This window comes from Cynocephalus volans, chromosome 11 (genome assembly GCF_027409185.1).
Source record: "Cynocephalus volans isolate mCynVol1 chromosome 11, mCynVol1.pri, whole genome shotgun sequence".
NCBI lineage: Eukaryota > Metazoa > Chordata > Mammalia > Dermoptera > Cynocephalidae > Cynocephalus > Cynocephalus volans.
Genome location: NC_084470.1, coordinates 34,699,225 through 34,719,642, shown reverse-complemented (window position 1 = coordinate 34,719,642; position 20,418 = coordinate 34,699,225).

Genomic DNA, 20,418 nt, shown 5'->3' with positions numbered 1-20,418 from the left:
ATTAGCTTGATTTAGCCATTTCCCAATGTACATATATCGAAACATCATGTTGTACCCCAAATTAGTAAAGGATCACCAAAAATGTTTAAACTGTGTAAACAATATGTTTACATTGTGTAATACAATAAAAAATGTTTACATTGTATAATACAATAAAAAAATTAAAAATTAAAAAAAAAAACATTTAGAAGCCTCCACTGTTGACAAAGAGAAATCAGTTAAACTGTTAGTTTACAGTCCAGTTACTGAAATAATTTATTCTCTAAATTCTTCAATGTTGGTAATCTGAAAATTAATAAATATTAACTATTTTTTTAATTTAAATCAGATGTAGTCTAATCTAGATTTATATTTCCTAGTAATCTGTTTAATCCTATGTAGTATAATCTATTTTAAAGTTTTTCTTATTTCAACTTTTCCTTAGTTCTATATTTTATAAATTAAATTTTATATTTATCTTATAGAATAAATTACTTCTCCAAATACAATTTGATTTAGAAAACTGCCTGTTGTTGACCCTTTTACAATCTTTGCTCCAAATAAAATAATGTCTGAGTACAAGAGAGCTGAGTAATTCTACCCAGCACAGCTGGAACCTAACTTTTTTTGAATGAATTAATGAACAGATGTTGAATTTCATAGGAGTTAAAAGTAAGCCATTCAGTAAATCTCAATGTATTTGCGATTGCTCATGTGAAAAAGATGAAAAAAAAATGTTTGATTAATATCATTGGGAGAAGAGAAGAAAATTACTTTCCTTTGTTGGTATTTCTTTAAACATTCCAGCTACTTTATGAGGAATTTTAGTCAGTCTACAATGCCTTTTTTTTACATAGGGAACATAGAATATAATGGGCTGTCAAGGCATTGTCTATTTAGAGAATGTCTCTGTTAAATATTGTGGAATAGTAATAAAGTGAGGAATGTGAGGCCCAAAAACACATGGTTAATGAAACTGCAGCAAAAATGAGCAGTTATAGAAGAGAAAAGTTGATCTAGTCTACAAAAATGTGTATTGGAACTTTGAAATGAAACCCTATGTGAATATTTTCCTTTGACTTTTCCTCTTTAGTGGCCATTTGTTTATTGTACTTAGCAGGTCCCCTGCTGCCCACTCCACTGTCATTTTGGTTGGAACAGTTGTTCTGAGCCACTATCATCAATTTTCCTCCCAGTTGAATCTGCCAAGGCTGACAATTATTATACTAACAAGTACACGTTCAGTAATGTTCAGTCATTCACCTTCCCTCCCTCATTATTTCTCTTCCCCGGAGGCAATTGATATGAATAGTCCCTAGCTCTTCACCTGGGGCTTGGAGATAGAGAATTTTGTTTAGATCTCAGTTATAATTCTATTTGTGATTAATGGCAAAGAAATTTGATTTCTCGGGAGCAGCTGGGGTCCCAGATAGCCACATATAGATAGCCTGGTCATGATCTCAATGTCTCCAAACTTCATTGGCTTGAGGGAATGGTTAGGAATCAGAAATAGAGAGGAAAAACAGTAGAAGCAAGATATTCTGAATAAACTTTAAAGGGATTACAGGGTATTAGACACAAACGTTATTTTAAAGTATCACTTTATCTCAGCACTAGAAGTTATAATGAAATCTGTAGAAAAGTTTCTACAGTGTGGGCGTGGTGTTAGAATGAAAAGTGGCACATGAAGAACTCGTATCTCAGAATTTCTAAATGCCTCGCTAGCAACTAGAAATGAACTAGAAATTGAAAGGGAGGTAGGAGCTTATAGGATTCCCTTCCCAGCTTTTCCATGGAAGAAGTGTTCCAAATGCTATGGAAGACCAAACCTTCTTGTGTTCTGGATTACATCTCTCTTTCCGATTTCTCAAGAATTCTCCTTTAACTCTCTCTTACTTCAACTACCTTTTTTTCTCTACTGGAAGATGTCCATTATTATATTTCATTATGTTATGTTATGTTATGTTATGTTATGTTATGTTATGTTATGTTATGTTATGTTATGTTATGTTATGTTATGTTATATGATATGATATTATATTTTATTTTACTTTATTATATTATATTTTATTTTACTTTATTTTATTTTATTATAAATTAATTATATCACACCAAACAAAAAGTCCTTTTTCGCACCTCCCTCATTCTGTACCATCCTTCTAATCCCATTTACAGTAAATCATTACAAGGAAATTTCCACATTCATCACCTCTTTCCCTCACTCATCCCCTCTCCTCCTCCCATTTCTCACATCCAGCTGAAGTTCTTGTCTTTTTGTTTTATGAGAAACTTGAAGATCTTTGAAGAAAAACCTCCCCCCACCAGCCTGTTTGCATATGTATCTGCATTTTCCACCTTCCTTCCCATTATACTAGGTTAACTAAATGTTTCTTAGTAAAGGATAAACCTGTGCACTGTATTCCATTTCATTGCCTACCGAAAACTTTTGCTCCCAGATCCATCATCATCTCCCTCACATAATCAGTTTCTTCCTTCCCTGAAATGTAAGACTATCTTGCAATGTCCTCTACCTTTATAAAAAGAAATTGCTCTTTCTAGATCTCATGTCCTATGTTATCATCATGTTTCTTTGCTTCTCTTTATGGCAAAAATTCCTTTGAAGATTTTAGAATACTTGCTGTCACCACTTCCTAATTTCTTTTTTCCTCAACGCACTCCAACCTGGCATTTGACCTAACTGCTCACTGAAACGGCTCACTGAAACTTCCCTAGTCACAGTCTCCAATGACCTCCATATGCTAAATTAAATGGTGAATTCCTCAGTCCTTACATTATAGGAATTCCATAACTTCTCAGCAGCATTGGGCAAAGTTGATCACTCCTTAATTGCTGTTTGGATGTCTAGTAAGCATCTTCAAACTTAAAACACACAAAACAAAATTTTTCACCATCCCCTCCTTCCAAATTGTACTTCTCCAAGCACTACCAAGTTCAATTTTGACTTAAGCCACCAGTTATGCAAGTCAAAAAACCTAGGTCATCATGGGTTCCTTCCTTTTTCTCAATGAACACACCAACAAGCCCTGTAGAGTTTAATCACAAAATACATTTGATACTTGTCTACTCTTCCCGTCTCCAGTGTTACCATTTGTCTGTCTTGCTGCCAGCTCGCACCTAATTGTTCTACTCTGATCTTTCTGATTCTGTCTCTGCCTTCCTACGTGAAACTTCTTGTGAAACAGAAGATTATATATATATCTTTCTGTTTTATATATATATTCAAACACTAACATATAGTAAGTCAGATATTATCATAGCTTTATTTAAAACCCTAGAATGGTTAACATTGTTTTTAAAATAAAATGTGAATTCCTTAGCTGTAAGATCTCACTGCTGCCTTACTGTGCAGCCTGGTCCCCTACCATCTTCCTGACCCCTTCACTGTGAGTCTTTCTTTTCCTTCTTTCTTTTCCTCCAATATGCCAAGCACTTTTACCCTTCAGGATCCTTATATTTGTTGTCCCCTGCTTACAGAATTCTCTTTCTCGGGCTATTTTTTCATATAAATTTTTCTAACTTTTGATTTTCAATCTATCAATTCCAGAAAAAGGTCATTACCCTAAGAGGCCCCTCCTAGTTCCTCTTGCTTCCATCTGACATTTTATTTCAAAATTCATGGCATCTATAGCTTTCTTCAACTATCTTGATTACTTGTCTGTCTACACTAGTTAGCTATCACTGCAAAACAAATACTCTAACACTTGTTAGCTTAAACAAATTTATTATCTCATAATTTCTGTGTTTCTGGGTCTTTTGCTTCAGAGTATCTAATAGTTGTAATCATGGCGTTGGCTGGTGCTGTGGTTTCCTCCAAAGGTTAGAACAACTGGAGGAGGCTCTGCTTCCAAGATCACTCATGTGGCTGGTGGCAGAACACAATTCCTCAATGGTTGTTGGACTGAGGACCTCAGGTTCTTGCTAGCTGTTGGCTAGAGGCCTCCCTCACTTCCTTGCTACATCTGCTCCTTCCTAGAGCAGCTCACAGTAAAGTAGCAGGTTTCATCAAAGCAAACATGACAGTAGAGCCAGGGAGAGAGAGAGTGCAAGCAACACGGTACTCACAGTCTTTTGCAGCCTAATGTTGGAAGTGACATCCTGCCATTTTTGCCATATTATATTTGTCAGAAGCAAATCAGCCCTCACACAAGGGGGTGAGACTACACAAGTCTTTGAATACCATGAAGAAAGGGTCATTTGGAGGCATCTCAGAAGCTGCCTACCACACTCTCTCTTCCACTAGAGGAGAGGGGCAGGGACCATAATGTCCTGTTCACCATATATCCTCTGCCTTTAGAACAATGCATAGAACATAATAGTTACTCAGTAAATAGATCAAAGACTGTAAGCAGAGTGAGTGTTCTCACTGGTATTGACCAAGGCCCAAGTAAATATATTTAGGTAAGGAAATACTATCATTAAATTTTCTTCCATCTAAAAATAGAATCACATTTAAGGTACAACTCAAATTTGCACCTATGCCTATTATTGTAGAATGTGTAGTTCCAGTATGTTCAAATAAAATGAACAGTTTAAAATCTGGGCCAGTAGACCTCAACGATAAGAAACATGATAAATTCACTCTGTTAAGCTTTGAAAATGTTTAAATTGTACATTGCTTTAAATGCTTCCAATGTACCATATTTCCTTTTCAAGGTTTGAAAATGCTGGCCATAATTGCATCATTGATAAGTTTAGTGATATTACTTTGCTTCCTTGACGTTTGGGATAAATATTCCAAAAGACTTTTTGCCTTGTTCCTTCTAAACCAAATGACAGTGGCTTTGTTCTCTGAGTGGTAAAGTTGTCAGGGAGATAATTGTGTGGCAGAGGCAGCCACAACGGACTCTCAGTTTGGATGCTTGTTTAGCTCTGGAACATTGTAACTGATGGACTTGTTAATAGGGTCCAGGAAATTGAAAGGTCACAACACATCTTAGTTGTGAAAATTAGAATTTTAGGTTAGTCCCTTGATTTAGTGATTGCAATGTTCACACCTCAAGTGTAATATAGAGTAAAACAAAAAGTGGTTAAATAGTTTGCATTTCACACAAGTCTGTGATCTTTCAAATATAACCAAACAAATCAAGACTCAGACATGGGAGTTTGTTTTGATTATAAACCTATACAAAATCTGGATGGTCTTGTTTAAATTAAGCCTTTGCAGTAACGTTTAAGGATGTATTTATTGACTTCTGGTCAGTGTCTGTTTTAAGTGAGAAGGTATAGACTTTTGATTCTTTAGAGGAGTGAAATGTTGGGAGACACATTGTGGGCTTTTTTATGAGCTTTCCCAGAGAGAAATACATCACCAGGGCTCCATACCGTTGTCAACAACTGGACCTGAGTGACTAGGAGCTCTAGAAGATAGCTTACTGTAAGAGGATTATGTGGACACATTATGGTCTCTTTTGCTGCAGAACAATAACATAAGACCCTCAACCAACCATATATTTTGTAACAGAAAAGAAAAACTTTTTTAAAAAAAACTCCATTACAACCAGGTAGCAGCCCAACTGTATAGCAAGAAAGTTAAGTATCTGTGGTCAGCTAGATAGTAGTAATAATGGCTAATATTGTGCACTTAATATGGGCCATGCACTAATCTAATTGTCCTATGGGTTTTAATGATTTAATATAGAATCTATAACAGGGATAGACTATTATCATCATCTCATAGATAAAAAATGATGTTTTTAGAAGATAAGTGAATTTTCCACTGTCTTATAACTAGTAAACAAGGGAAAAAGAGTTTGTATCCAGGAGGCAGGATTCTTTATTGAATGCTCAAGCCGGAAGTACATAAGGCCAATTCTATCTAGTTCAATGTTTTAACCTAATCTGATAATTCTTTTGGTAACATATCTAAGAAGTGGTTCGCTAACCTCTAATTAACACCAACAAAGGTGGAGGGGAGAACTAATGTATTTCCTCTATTTAAATACACTTACCAACTTCTATAAAGCATTGAAATGTATCTGAAAATTTATACTTACTAGTCTTGATTCAGTTACTGAGAATTACTTTGTATGAATCTACTTTGTTTTCCACATAAAAGTTCTTTGATGTTGGAACACAGATACCATAACCTCATTGAATTGCCCATTCTCCCACCTGAACATCCCTTCCTGTTTCTTCCTCAAATGTTATGTCTTCAAGGCACATTTATAAGTCTCAATTCAATGGACACCAGCCCTTCAATATATGTCTTACGATGTGGTGTTTAGCACCTAACATAATATTCCAGATGTAATCTGATAAGTGCAGGTCAATATAAATATTGCCTCTATTTCTGTGAACAATGTATATTGATCAATTCAGTTTGAGCCTATTTTAGCATCCAAGTTATCCTGTTGGATTATATTGAGTTTGATGTCCTCTAAAAACCCCAAAGCTTTTTTAATATTAATAATACTGTAGTTAAGCTATGTCTTCCACATTCTGTATTTTTGAAGTTGTCGTTTTGAATATTGTAGCCAATATGCATTTTCATTGTGTTTTTGCCTAATAGAATTCTCGCTTTTTCTTTTAATGAGTTCTTCCTGATTTTCCTTGTAGCACCACACTTCTCCAACTTGCAGTTCATGTGTTGTATAGATCCCAAAGCCTAAATCTAATGGAAAGCCAGAGGACAAGGGAACGGGTTGTTGTAGTCAATATACATTAGCTTTGCAGTCACAGAAAACAGTGGAAAAGGATGAAAAGAGGTACTGAAGAAGCAAATGGAAGACATTTAGCCCAAGCTCATTTCCTAAACCAGTAACCCTCTAAAGAAGTTATTTTTAAAACTAATAGTTCATTAGTAATTATATTCAGGTTCTCCGAGAATTCTGGCATGTAATATGCCTGGATCGGCAGTGAATTTAACATGGAGCTGTTGGTTCTCCTTTTTTATATTTTGTATTAAGTTGAACTACATGAAATTATCATTTTGTAGGTCAAAAGCTGTTTAACACCTATACTTTTATATAGTTCAGAGGAATATACTGGACTTGAATCCCCTCTAGTCTATTGGGACTAGGATTTAGGGTACATTTAGAATAAAAGAAGAAAGATGGAAAATGTGGCTGGAATGGTATGCTGGAGATAGGAAGATCAGGACAGTGGATGCCATGCTAAGAAGCTCTAAATTAACAATGTACTCGTTAAGAAGCCACCCAAGATGTTAAAACTGGGGTGGGATCCCATCAGGCCTGACTTTAGGAAATTAACTTTTTCTAGGAATAGGATGCATTTGCCCCTAAAAATGAGCCTGCTTGAGCATATTCTTTCTTTTGCTTGGATTATAGCCAAAATGAAAGTGTTTGTTGTTATTATTACTTTTAGAAGCTTCCATTCATTGTTCAGTGTCTGTTTTAAGTCAAATGGACATTCTGAAAGGTTTTCCCCTACTTTTTGCAGTAGCTTTGCTGTCTGCTCCCGCTTTGTCTCATTTACACGTTCTGCATAGCAATCTCTTATAATTATTGTTAGCATTTTATTGTGAAAGCCCATAACCTCTCTAGGCCACTATATACATTATAAGGCATTATTAAAATAAACAATGAAATTATTTGATTGTAATTTAGTCTCTAGCCATATAGTTATGGCTGATCATTTATAACTCTCTTTGATGATGATCATATTCATCACTGCAGTGTACATTTAAAAAATATGCTTAATTGCAGAACAGTAAATATCTATTGCTTTCCTTAGTGCATATAAAAATCCATGATACTTATCATTCATTATCAAGATCTGAAGTTCTTGATACCAGTATATTAGACCCCCAAAAACAATGCTAGTTTTCCAAACTGTTGATTGATTAAGCTGTCAGGAAAGTAAATGAAGAATGTGCTTAAAACTCTTTAAGTAGAGCAACATTTACTTCAGTCTGTAGATTATAATGTTAATGAAAACAACAACAATACTAATAACATTTGTCAAAGTCGATTCTGCTCCAGGCTTTGCTCTAACTGTTCTATGTGGATTATCTCATTCAATTGCCTTCAACGACTCTGCAAAACAGATGCTACTGTTATCATTGTTTTACTGATGAAGTGACTTAGGCCAAGAAAAATTAGGTAGCAAGTCCAAGGGCATACAGATAGTAAGTGAGAGAGCCAGTATTCTCAGTGAGGCCATTTGACTCTAGGGATCATGAATTTAGTTCTAATTTATCGTCTCCACAAGTGATTTAGGAGGCTCATCATTACCACATTTCGTCTCTCTTGAATGTTTTATAATTTCAGTCAAGAAAACTTTACGTGACATTTTTCATCTTGTTATCTCCTACACATCCTAGTTCAGCACTTTGTGGATGGTGCCCAATAAATCCAGATGAAGTTCAATTTCATGTCAATTTCAATTTCATGTACTCATATGTACTACTGCTTTTTCCATCTTTCTCAGTCTTTCTTTCTCAAGGAGGATATCCTCTATCCCTTGGGTCTGTGAATTTCTTTATGGGTCAGTACTGTTGTCAATTGATGTTACTCCTTCGCTTTTCCTACTGGATTAATTTTATGTAGAGAAGATATATTCTATTCGTTACTCTCATTGAACCCAATCTTGGTGATACCTGTGCTATTACAGTTATCAGCACCCTTTAAAATATGGTTATCTGGTTGATTAACTGCTTTACTATGGTGAAAAGTGTTTATCACCTGTGTTCTTCTCTGTTGTCTACTCCTGAGAACAAGCAAGTACCTTCTCCCCCATGAATCCTCCTCCTTTCACCTGTGGTCCTCAACTGATTTAGTTCCTACTGTTTTATCTGCATCCTTTTCTCTAACTCCTGAAAATCATTGACTTCCATGCATGTTGTTTTAAATGCTCATGGTGAGAATCCTACCAGGATGCCTTGTCTTCGTGGAAGGCAAGAACGTGTCATTATAATCCCAAGTGTCAACGCTCAGAAAAACAAATACGTCTTACTTTGACTCTTCACTTTCCATTTCTGTTTTGCTCTTTTTAACTGTGCCTTTTTATTTGGAAAAAGGATGACAGTACTACTTGTGTCCCTAATCATTCATCAGCAAGCCATCAGGAAAGTATATGTCTCTACTGCCTGGAAAACATAAAAGTTTCCATTTTTAGACGTTGAATCCTCTATTTTTTGCAAAGTGGTCATCATTTTGGTGTCTACATTCTGCATCTAAAAGTAAATGGACCACAACCATGTGATGCTTCCATAAACTTCTCTTGGAAATATCCTTAGCCCATTGCTTGTTTTAAAGGGTCTCCTCGATTTGGTAGAGGTTTGGGAGAATGCTGCTTTTAGGCTGATCTGGCCACTTAGCTTCTCTCTCCCCTGTTTCTGTCATATTCTATTAGCACAATATATCAAAGACATCACTTAAACAAACACTCAGAGCTTAGGTCACAATATTTAAAAACAAACAAAAAATCTTTTAAACTAATTTTAAAATGTTTTTAAGAAGCCACCTATTTTGGTATGTGTTCTGAAATGTTCTTGGCTTAGATGATAAGTATTGGATTTGTTTTTAATGGAAAGGGAATTATGATTGGATTTAGTGCAGGATTTGCTTAACATTCGAAATACTTAAGGGGACATTGCTAGAAGGGCCCTGGGAGCAAGGCTGTCCATCTCTGCTTCTCATGATAATTTAAAGGCATTGTTTGGACCTGTGAAGACAGTATTGCCGAGTTTTGTCTCTCATTCTAGTATTTCTTCTCACTATACCAGTTGTACTAATAGTTTTTAATAGAGATCTAAATAAACGATATAAGTAATTTAACACACTTCATCCAGAACATTTTATGTTCACTTTACAGTTCGTTAATACCCAGATGTAGGCTAACATTATTCAATGTTCTGTGATTTTTCTCGCACAGACAACAGTATATAAATCTGAAATGTTGACTTTATGTACAAATCTCTTGGGTAACTTAAAAAAAGTATAAAAAATGATTAAATGGTACCATTTTGTAAATTTTTCTATTGAACATATATGTTTAAAGGTATTTGACACCTAAGTCTTGAAATACTATTATACTGTAGGATAAATTCAACACATCTGTTGGCTGACTTTTAGATATTTTTTACTTAATTATCATACAAATATCTCTCACCTAGAATATCAAGGACAGCTTTAAAATGTATAATATTCTATTTCCTTTATTATTGCTAATGCTACTTTTTAGAAAAAGACATTTATTGAGTTATTACTGAATCAGAACGTTTGTGCAAATTACAATATTCTTGAAAATAGCATGTCAATAAGAAAACTGGTGTGAAATAACATTCTATGATACCACTCATGAGATCATTAGATAGCTCCAAAGTCTATTTCTTTTTCTTGCACAGTATTTTAAATCCATGACACATCTTTTTACAATTCAAATTTCTTTTTTTCTTCCTTCCTCATTTTAAATTACTTTCTGTCCACAATTTTAACCATGTATATTCACCTTTTTTAGATCCAATTCACGATCGTTATGATGGAGTGTATCTTAGTCAGTTTGGGCTGTGGTAACAAAGTATGATAGACTGGGTGGCTTATAAACAGAAACCTATTTCTTACAGTTCCAGAGCTGGAAGTCAGAGATCAGGGTGCTAGCATGGTTGGGTTCCAGTGAGAAACTTTTTCAGGTTGCAGACTGCCGACTTCTTCTTTTATTCTCAACTGGTGGAGAGCAGAGAGAGGAAGCAAGCTCTTTAGTGACTTTTATAAGGACACCGACCCCATTTCATGAGGGCTCTACCTCTTAGTACAATCACACTGGGGGCTAAGGTTTCAATGCACAAATTTTGGGAGGACACAAACATTCAATCCAGAACAAGGTGTTAATATACTGTATTATCCTGATAAGATGATCAAGCATTTTGGTTTGCACAGGGCTGAGGAGGTTCTCTGAAAGCAAGACTTCTCAATTTTCAAACTGAAATGATCCTGAGGAAACTGTCCTGAATTGCTGGAGACAGTGATTTCTCAGTGCGCAGGATTTTCAGTATTAAAGTAAGAAATTTCTGGGTGAAGTAGGATGAATTGATGACCTTACTTCCTGATTATTATAGTTTTTAATTTAGAGCACTTTTAGTCACAGTGCTTGGTAACTGAAGTGAACATTGAAGATAATCTGGTGTAACCTAATACAGTCAGACTGCTCACATAACTGTTCTGTGGAAAATTGATTTTTATATTTTTAATTTCTTCTTGGTCACAGCTTGTTCAAGGAAGTATAGTAGACTTTTTCCCTGTTATAATCACCTTGACTTTGATGCTAGCCCATAGAGTGATGTCAATTTGCATTTTGCTCTCACAGTGAGTGTGTTCCTGTCTGTGGAGCTGAACTGAACACTGACAGACGCTACCTCCTTCTGCCCTGTAACTCAGGAGTTCAGTGAAATTAGAGGTCTTTAAAAAAAAGAAAAACTCCGTTCTATTTCCTCCCAGGATTTCCCTTGTTCCATCAATGTACATCTTCAAGTCATCACACTGTTCGTTTTTTATTCTTGGACCTCATCCATGTTTTGGGTAGGAACTCAACGTCTGAATCTCAGCTCTTGTTTTCTTCCTCTCATTCTGCAGTGTAGTGCTCTCTGCTATTTGCCAGCTATGGGACCTTAGGCAAGTTACTTCACATCTCTGTGCCTCAATACTGTCAACTGCTTAATTAGGATGAGAAGAGGATTTCTACCTCTTACGGGTTGTTATGAAGATTAAAATTAATGCATCTAAAGCACTTAAGTCAGACCATAGCATGTAGTAAGTGTTTGGTAAGCATTGGTATTATTTACCCTGGTTTTGGTTTTTTGTTTGTTTGTTTGTTTTGCTGATCTTGGAATAGGTTACCATTTACCAGAATGCCCTTTCTCTGGCCCCCTGCTTTTATTTAATTGGTTAATATTTGTCAGTGTGTGAATTAATTTGGCAGAACTCTGTTAAAATCTAAGCATCCAGAACTAAGCAAATCACCTCTGTTGTCAATTCTAAACAGTACTGAGGACCTTACATATAGGAAGTCCCTTAACCTAATCTCATGGCCTCATCCTATAGCACTGTGTTAGGTACAGAGCACAATACCGAGTTCTTACTTTTGGCCTTTCTCTAAATAAATTACACCTTTTAGAAATTTGGATTCACGTGAATTGACCTGCAGAACTGAATTTCTTTTGAGATTCACTGAATCATCAGTTTGATATAAAATGCATTGTTTTGCTTCCAAACCGTATTTAGAATGTTTTTTGTTTGTTTGTTTTGATCAAATTCTCTCCATTTGCCCTCAGCCCGAATCAGCTTTGTAATTTATCTAAATGCACAGAGGGAAGAAACATTGTCACAATGACTCTATTTTATTCTCAGTGAAGATGGGTTTTGATGTAAAACTTTAATTTGAAAGGAAAAATCAGATTTAGTTTCTCAGTGTGATCCTTTTTAGTGTTCTATGCCGCTGGGTTTTCAAATGTTAATATAAAAGTGATATGTGCATGATAATAACATTATGAGGATGTTCACTCAGTCCTGGTCTTCGAGTTTAGAGCATATGGACTCGAAGTAGACTGAGCTAATTGGTGGCACTAAGCGTAAATGAGAGTTGAGGTGACTCCCGCCCAGGCTCATTTGCCACTCTGATTCCTCTTGTGCTCACTCTTGTCTTATCCCTAGCAATCTTCTGCTATTCCTTCTACCATCATTACTTCAATTCAACCATATTAATTGGAAAGTTTGTAATTCTGTGTCCTTGACAAGGCATGTGTGTGAAAGAAAAAAATAGGAAAAGATCTCAGTGAAGGAGGAAATACTTGTAAAGAGCAGACTGGAATACGTGCTATTTTTAAGGTACAAATAACTGTGTACTTTTATTTTATTTTCTCTTTATTTGCCTTGTCCAGCCTCTCCATTTTTATCTTCAGGCATTTTCCTCTTCCCTAATCCCCATGGTGTGATCCATAGCTGACTTCCATGCTAAATAAACAAACACGCAAGCAAACCGCAATGGACTTGATTCTTTAAAAATATCCATTTTTTCTTTTTGGTAACTGCTTCTCCTACATTATTTAAAAGAATAGGTTGTTTCTGTGGAGCAATTTTTTCTTCAAATTTTAAATGTTCTTGAAATTCCTTTTCTTCCTTAATTTCTATTTTCTGTTTGTTTTTCATTCTTAAAAAAATACATAATATAGAACATGTTGAGTTTGCTTAAGACAAATATTATTCATTTCTAGAACTGTAGCTTTATGATAGAATCCAAGGTATGCTAGCTAGCACAGTGTATAGGCTGTTTGCTTGCCAATCTTAAGAATTTATAGTGTCATTTCTTTTGTATTGATTTCATTTGGGATGTATTTCTTTTAAGTACAAAGAGATGAACTAGGATCATGGAGTGGTATGTTATTTCTTGATGCTATTAGTTTTCTCTGAAATTTGAGGGGCTGAGAATAGAAAGTTCATAGAGTAACCCCAAGTTGAAAGATCAGGTTTGATCTTCTCAACATTCAAAATCAATGGTGAAGTCAAGAAAACAATATGGACATGTGAGTGTAAGACATCAGGTCAGTAAATAATGTGTGAAATGCTTATGAATCCTCACATTAAAAAAAATATATATATATATATATATATACACACACATACATATATATATATATGAAAACTGAGACCAAGAGAATTAAAGCAACTTACTCAATTCATACATATAGTTAGCAGTTGAGTCAGGGTTCAAAACTTAAATCAACTTAACTCAAAACACAAGATGTTGTGACTCTGGTAACGATACTGATTGTCGCTATTTTGGAGTCACTTTTTCTTTGTTTTGTTTTTGTTTTCTTCCTTCTAACACCGGGGAGTCCATTTATGGGGTGGCCTCCTGACATTTCTGTTTGCTGACCCTGATTCCTCCCCAAGCTTTGAGGTTTGAAGCGCCAACATTTAGCACAACCCCGGCTGCTTCCCATGTTGAGAGTCTTAATAGTACTAACTGCTGTGTTCAGAGCCTTATCTATACTTAGGTTCCAGCTGTTCTTGCTGATGAAAATGCTGGAGCACAGAACTTTCTCCATCTTGTGTTCTCCATGTGTTTCAACTAAAAAAAAAATTTTTTTTTTAAATAGAAAAAGAAAAAAAGAGCATATACCAGCATACTTTGAAATTTATGCATGTAGTTGATCCTGCTGCCGGATCTCCTTTCAGTAGAGACCTTGCTGGCTGTAACTTTGAACACATAACTCTCAATTATAGCTCTGTAACTCTACACCACTTTAAGAATTCCTTATCATGTATTGCATGACAAGTCTTAGAATCATCACAATAGAGTCCAAAACTTTCTAAGCATCCACTAAAGAAGGATTTTTCTTAGAGGAACTTCATATTTGTATTACATTTTTGAATTTTATGAGTTTTAGAATCAACATAGTTGCTAATTTTAATTTAATTAGCAAAATGAAATACTTGTGCAGTAATTTCATTACACAATGTTGCCTTCTTTTATTCGTGTTCTATCACAGCATTTGGACATAGAAAATCAATAAAAACACATTGGATAAACGATTGAATTGGGTTCACTGAGTCTTAGAAGTTTTACACATAGAAGCAAAGCCTGCTTTATGGGCACATGACTTGTGCAGTCACACAGGGCTACAATGCTCAGAAGGGTCCTGTGCTTAGTTAAATGCTCAGCAGTCACTCTCTTGAAATTCCTAATAATTTTGAAATAATTGCCCCACATTTTCATTTTTTCTCCAGTTTCTATGAGCATAGGCTCATCTATGGTCCTGCATAGAGTGCATACATGTAAGCACAAACTTAGAGCCTACAAAATGGATAAGCAGAACTTTGGGGGTTATTTAGACTCCTCCAGTATGTTAGTACAAACACCTGAGAAACCTTTTGGTTATTCTAATAAAAACAGGAATTTATGCATGGATAAAACAATATTCTTTAGAATTTATGGATGAATAAAAGGATTTCCTTCATGTTTTGTGAATATATGCTGCTAAAAGTTTTGCTATTATTATGTGGAGGGATTAGACATATATTTTGGACACATTAAATGTGTCCTTGACATAATTGATGGTCTGTTTTGAAACCTAACTGAGTGAATTCGAGTAAACTTTCCTGTCTGTGCCCATAGAGGTAAAAATATAGGAAACTGTAGCAGTAATTAAAAAAGAGTGCATATTTCAGCTTAAAGAAATTCTCATATTCCAGAAACAAGGTGAAAATGCTTCCTCTTGAGGATTTTAAGATTAAATATAGGCATTTTGCCTTAGGGCCTGGATTTATTATCCACCTACATGTGGGACACAAGAAATTGGAGTAGAGGCTCCTGCATGAAGCTATGACCCTACAGGGATAGCTCCCTTCATAAGAAGGGGATTTAAATAACTCTATCCATGAAACAGGAGAGTGGCAAGGAAGTTATATATCTATCAGGGCTTTAAGTACGAATGGGTAGAGTAGGGAAAAGGGGATGGAAATTGAACTTTTAAACCAGTGCTCTGTAGGTAGAGTCCAAATTTACACAGCCTGTGTATTGTGAATTTAAACTTAAAGATTAACATTTAAGCTCCAACAAGTTCTATGAAACAACTGAAACCAGGATGTAATAGAGTACTCGCAAAGAAACTCTAAATAACCATTTGTAAAATTTATTAGTGATAGGGAAGAACCAGAGCACATAATGGAAGATGTAATGGTAATGAAAAACAATTGGAGAAGTGGAAACTAATCAAATTCATTATGTATGAAAATTATAGTTGAGATATTTAAAACTCAGGTAAATGAAGCAGCAGGTTTGACAGCTCTGAAAACAGGATTAGTGTATTTGAAGGTACACATGAGAGAGTTACCAGAAAAAGTTACGAGTACATAAAAACCAAACAAATATAAAAGGGAAGCTAATAAAAATGGAGTTTTGAATTATAATGCACAATCGAGATGTTGACACAGCATCTTGAATGACGTAGAATAAAGAGGGGGGGAATAAAGAAGAATAAAATGACAATGATTTTCCAAAATTGTTTAAAATAGGCATACATCTTTCTCAGACATGAATCATATTTAGTTCTAAGTAGAGTAATTGATACTGCAAAACATCTTTAAAAATTAAAATACAGAGAACATTTTATTTTATTTTATTTTTATTTTTTTAAATTTTATTTTGTCGATATACAATGTGGTTGATTATTGTGGCCCATTACCAAAACCTCCCTCCCTCCTCCCTCTCCCCCCTCCCACCCAACAATGTCCTTTCTGTTTGCTTGTCGTATCAACTTCAAGGAGTTGTTGTTGTTATGTCTTCTCCCCCCACCCCACCCCCGTTTTTTTTGTGTGTGTGTATGTGTGTGTGTGTGTGTGTGTGTGTGTGTGTGTGTGTGAATTTATTTATTTATTTTTAGCTCCCACCAATAAGTGAGAACATGTGGTATTTCTCTTTCTGTGCCTGACTTGTTGCACTTAATATAATTCTCTCTTGGTCCATCCATGTTGTTGCAAATGGCAGTATTTCATTCGTTTTTATAGCTGAGTAGTATTCCATTGTGTAGATATACCACATTTTCCATATCCACTCATCTGATGATGGACATTTGGGCTGGTTCCAGCTCTTGGCTATTGTAAAGAATGCTGCGATGAACATTGGGGAACAGGTATACCTTCGACTTGATGATTTCCATTCCTCTGGGTATATTCTCAGCAGTGGGATAGCTGGGTCATATGGTAGGTCTATCTGCAATTTTTTGAGGAACCTCCATACTATTTTCCATAGAGGCTGCACCATTTTGCAGTCCCACTAACAATGTATGAGAGTTCCTTTTTCTCTGCAACCTTGCCAGCATTTATCTTTCAGAGACTTTTGGATTTTAGCCATCCTAACTGGGGTGAGATGCTATCTCAGTGTAGTTTTGATTTGCATTTCCCGGTTGCTGAGTGATGTTGAGCACTTTTTCACATGTCTGTTGGCCATTTGTATATCTTCCTTAGAAAAATGCCTCCTTAGCTCTTTTGCCCATTTTTTAATTGGGTTGCTTGTTTTTTTCTTGTAAAGTTGTTTCAGTTCCCTGTATATTCTGGATATTAATCCTTTGTCAGATGCATACTTTGCAAATATTTTCTCCCACTCTGTTGGTTGTCTTTTAACTCTGTTAATTGTTTCTTTTGCTGTGCAGAAACTCTTTAGTTTGATATGGAATAACAAAAGACCACACATAGCCAAAGCAACACTGAGCAAAAAAAATAAAGCTGGAGGCATAACACTACCTGACTTAAAGCTATGCTACAAGGCTATAATAACCAAAACAGTATGGTACTGGCATAAAAACAGACACACTGATCAATGGAATAGAATAGAGAATCCAGAAATCAACCCACACACCTACAGCCATCTGATCTTTGACAAAGGCACCAAGCCTATACACTGGGGAAGAGAATGCCTCTTTAGCAAATGGTGCTGGGAGAACTGGATATCAATATGCAGGAGAATGAAACTAGACCCATATCTTTCACCATACACTAAAGTCAACTCAAAATGGATTAAAGAATTAAATATACACCCTGAAACAATAAAACTTCTTAAAGAAAACATAGGAGAAACACTTCAGGAAATAGGACTGGGCACAGACTTCATGAATACGACCCCAAAAGCACAGGCAACCAAAGGAAAAATAAACATACAGAGAACATTTTAAAAGTAACCAGAAAAAAAGATAGTTTACCTACAAATAAAAATTAATTTGACTGACAATTTAATTCCTATCAAGCTAGAAGATAATAAAATATTATTTTCAGAGTGCTAATGGAAAATAAGTATTGTAGAGTTCTATACCCAGCTAAATATCATTTAATTCTAAGTGTAAAATGAATGCATTTTCAAATAAAGCCTGAGTTTTCCACTCATACAACTTATTCCTCCTCAGTCTGATGTGGGCTGAGAAATCCTTGACAATTTTTGGAACACAAATTTTTAGTCTATATGGGAAGGAAAATAAGAAGATGAAAAAAATCACATGCCAGTTCTGAAATGTTCTTGCCTCTGAATTTTCTCATACTCCCTTATATTTCAGTGACAAAGTCAGAGGGCCATATTTAACCTCAAGGAGAAAGTAAAGTGACAGGAAGGAGAGGAGAATTAGAAATATTTGTTTACTCTGATGTGCAAGAACATGATTTTCCTGTCATGGAACTAGCAGCTAAGTATAGAGTTTAGATAAAGGTTTCTCAGCCTCAGCATTATTAATGTTTTTGGCTAGATAATTCTTTGTTGTGGGTGCTGTCCTAAGTATTGTGGAATGTTTGGAGGGATCTCTGGCCTCTACCTACTAAACATCAGTGGCATTTCTCATTTGTGACAACCAAAAATACAGTCATGTGTCACTTCACAATGGGATACCTTCTGAGAAATGTGTCATTGAGCAATTTTGCCATTGCGCAAACATCGTAGAGTGCACTTACGCAAACCTAGATGGGATAGCTGACTACACACCTAGGCTGTATGGTATAGAGTATTGCTCTTAGACCACAAACCTGTACAGCATGTTACTGTTCTAAATACTGTTTGTGATTGTAACACGGTAGTACATATTTGTATATCTAATCATATCTAAACATAAGAAGGTACAGTAAAAATACAATATAAAAGATAAAAAATGGTAAACCTGTATAGGGCACTTACACATGAATGGAGCTTGTGGGACTGGAAGTTGCTCGGGGTGAGTCAGTGATTGAGTGGTGAGTGAATGTGAAGGCCTAGGACGCTGTTGAACACCACTGCAGACTTTATAAACACTGTTCACTTTGGACACACCAGATTTATTTTTAAAAATAAAGTAATTGTGCTACAATGTAATGACAGCAGGACGTAATTATGCAACAGGAGTTTTTTCAGCTCCATTAAAATCTTTTGGGACCATTGCTGTATATGCAGTCTGTCGTTGACCAAAATGTTATGTGCCACATGACTGTGTCCCTAGATATTGCTAAATGTTCCCTAGGGGGAAAAATGCTCTTAGTTGAGAAACACTTGTCTATAAAAATTAGAAGAACTATTGTATAGAATAAATTGTAAGTCTGTGAGATTCTATAATAAGAAGTAGCAAGTGCTGAAAATATAAATAAGTTTATCCCCAAATTTATACTGGTTCACCCACAATCTTCATAAACTCCTTCTTAGTCCTTCTTAACTCTTCCTTACTCTTTTGGTTTGCACCAAAAGTGGTGACAATCATATGCTTTTATAGAATGTCCCAATGGACAAGGTGCTTTTTTGAAAGGAATGTGGGTACATCAGTCAAGTTGCCAGTCAACAGGTGCAGGCTTGGGATGCTTGTCTACAACCTTAGCATAGTGGCTCAAACATCAAAAGCATGAGAGGGAGTAAGACTTCATAAGAAAAACAGCAGATGGAGAGCAATTATAGGAGGTAATGCGAAAAAACATACTAGGATAGTAAAAAAAAGAAAAAGTCTAAGAACCAGAAGCCAGATTGTTTCTGTAATAAAGCAGTTGTTGCTAAAAACAGACAGGAAATGTAGATGTTTGTGTTCACTCAAAGATGAGTGTTCACAGCTTGAATTTCCAAGCTGAGAGATGTGGGTACAAGGGTGCCAAACTGGATTAATGGACAAGCATGGAACTAAGTTGATAAACCACAAGATTAGAAATGAATGACAGTGAGCAGTGGAGCTGCCTAAGGAGGGTGGAGAGAAAGGAGATAGTAGAGATGCGAAAAGCCTCCTTCAAGTTGCCTTAGGTGTTAATGGCATGAAAAAGAGTTTGTATTTTTGTATGATGCATTATGGAGCAGAGGGAAATAAAAATCATAGACCGTTGTGTACATTCGCAATCCATTTGGCTATTATCAATATTGATAGGCTAATTCATTATGTAATAAACTGATAAAGTGCTGCTATAAAATGCATCAACTAGCATCATGTTTAATGCTTGACATTAAACCTATTTGCTTTAAATTGAATGCTGTAATTGTAAAGGAAATAATTCTTTAGTATTTTACTGTATAAATTATTTGCTTAGGTAATAAATTATTTGTTTAGGTAAATAGGAGACCTATCCTATGGCCATAGCTATGTTTAGTTTTTTTTTTTTTTTTAAGAAATGATATAGTGTTATATGCTCATTGCACATAATTCAAACAATAAAGACATATGTAAAGAATAAAAATTATCTTCTTCTGTCTCCAATCCACTCTGCAAACTTCCAGAAAAGCAACTTTAAATTGTAATGCTTCCAGATTAATTTGTAAATAATCTTTGCTTTTGATTTTTAGAAAAAAAATTGTGTGAAGCTTGTTTCCATAGAATTTTTTTTCAGCCATTTCTTAATATCCATTTTTATTGTATTATTCATTTTTGTTTTAATAATATAAATTGCATTATTAACAAATATATTAAGTTGAACACTATCCTTAGCAGTTTTGTCTGCTCATTCTTTTTCTTGTATATCAAGTATTTCTTTTCCCCTCAAT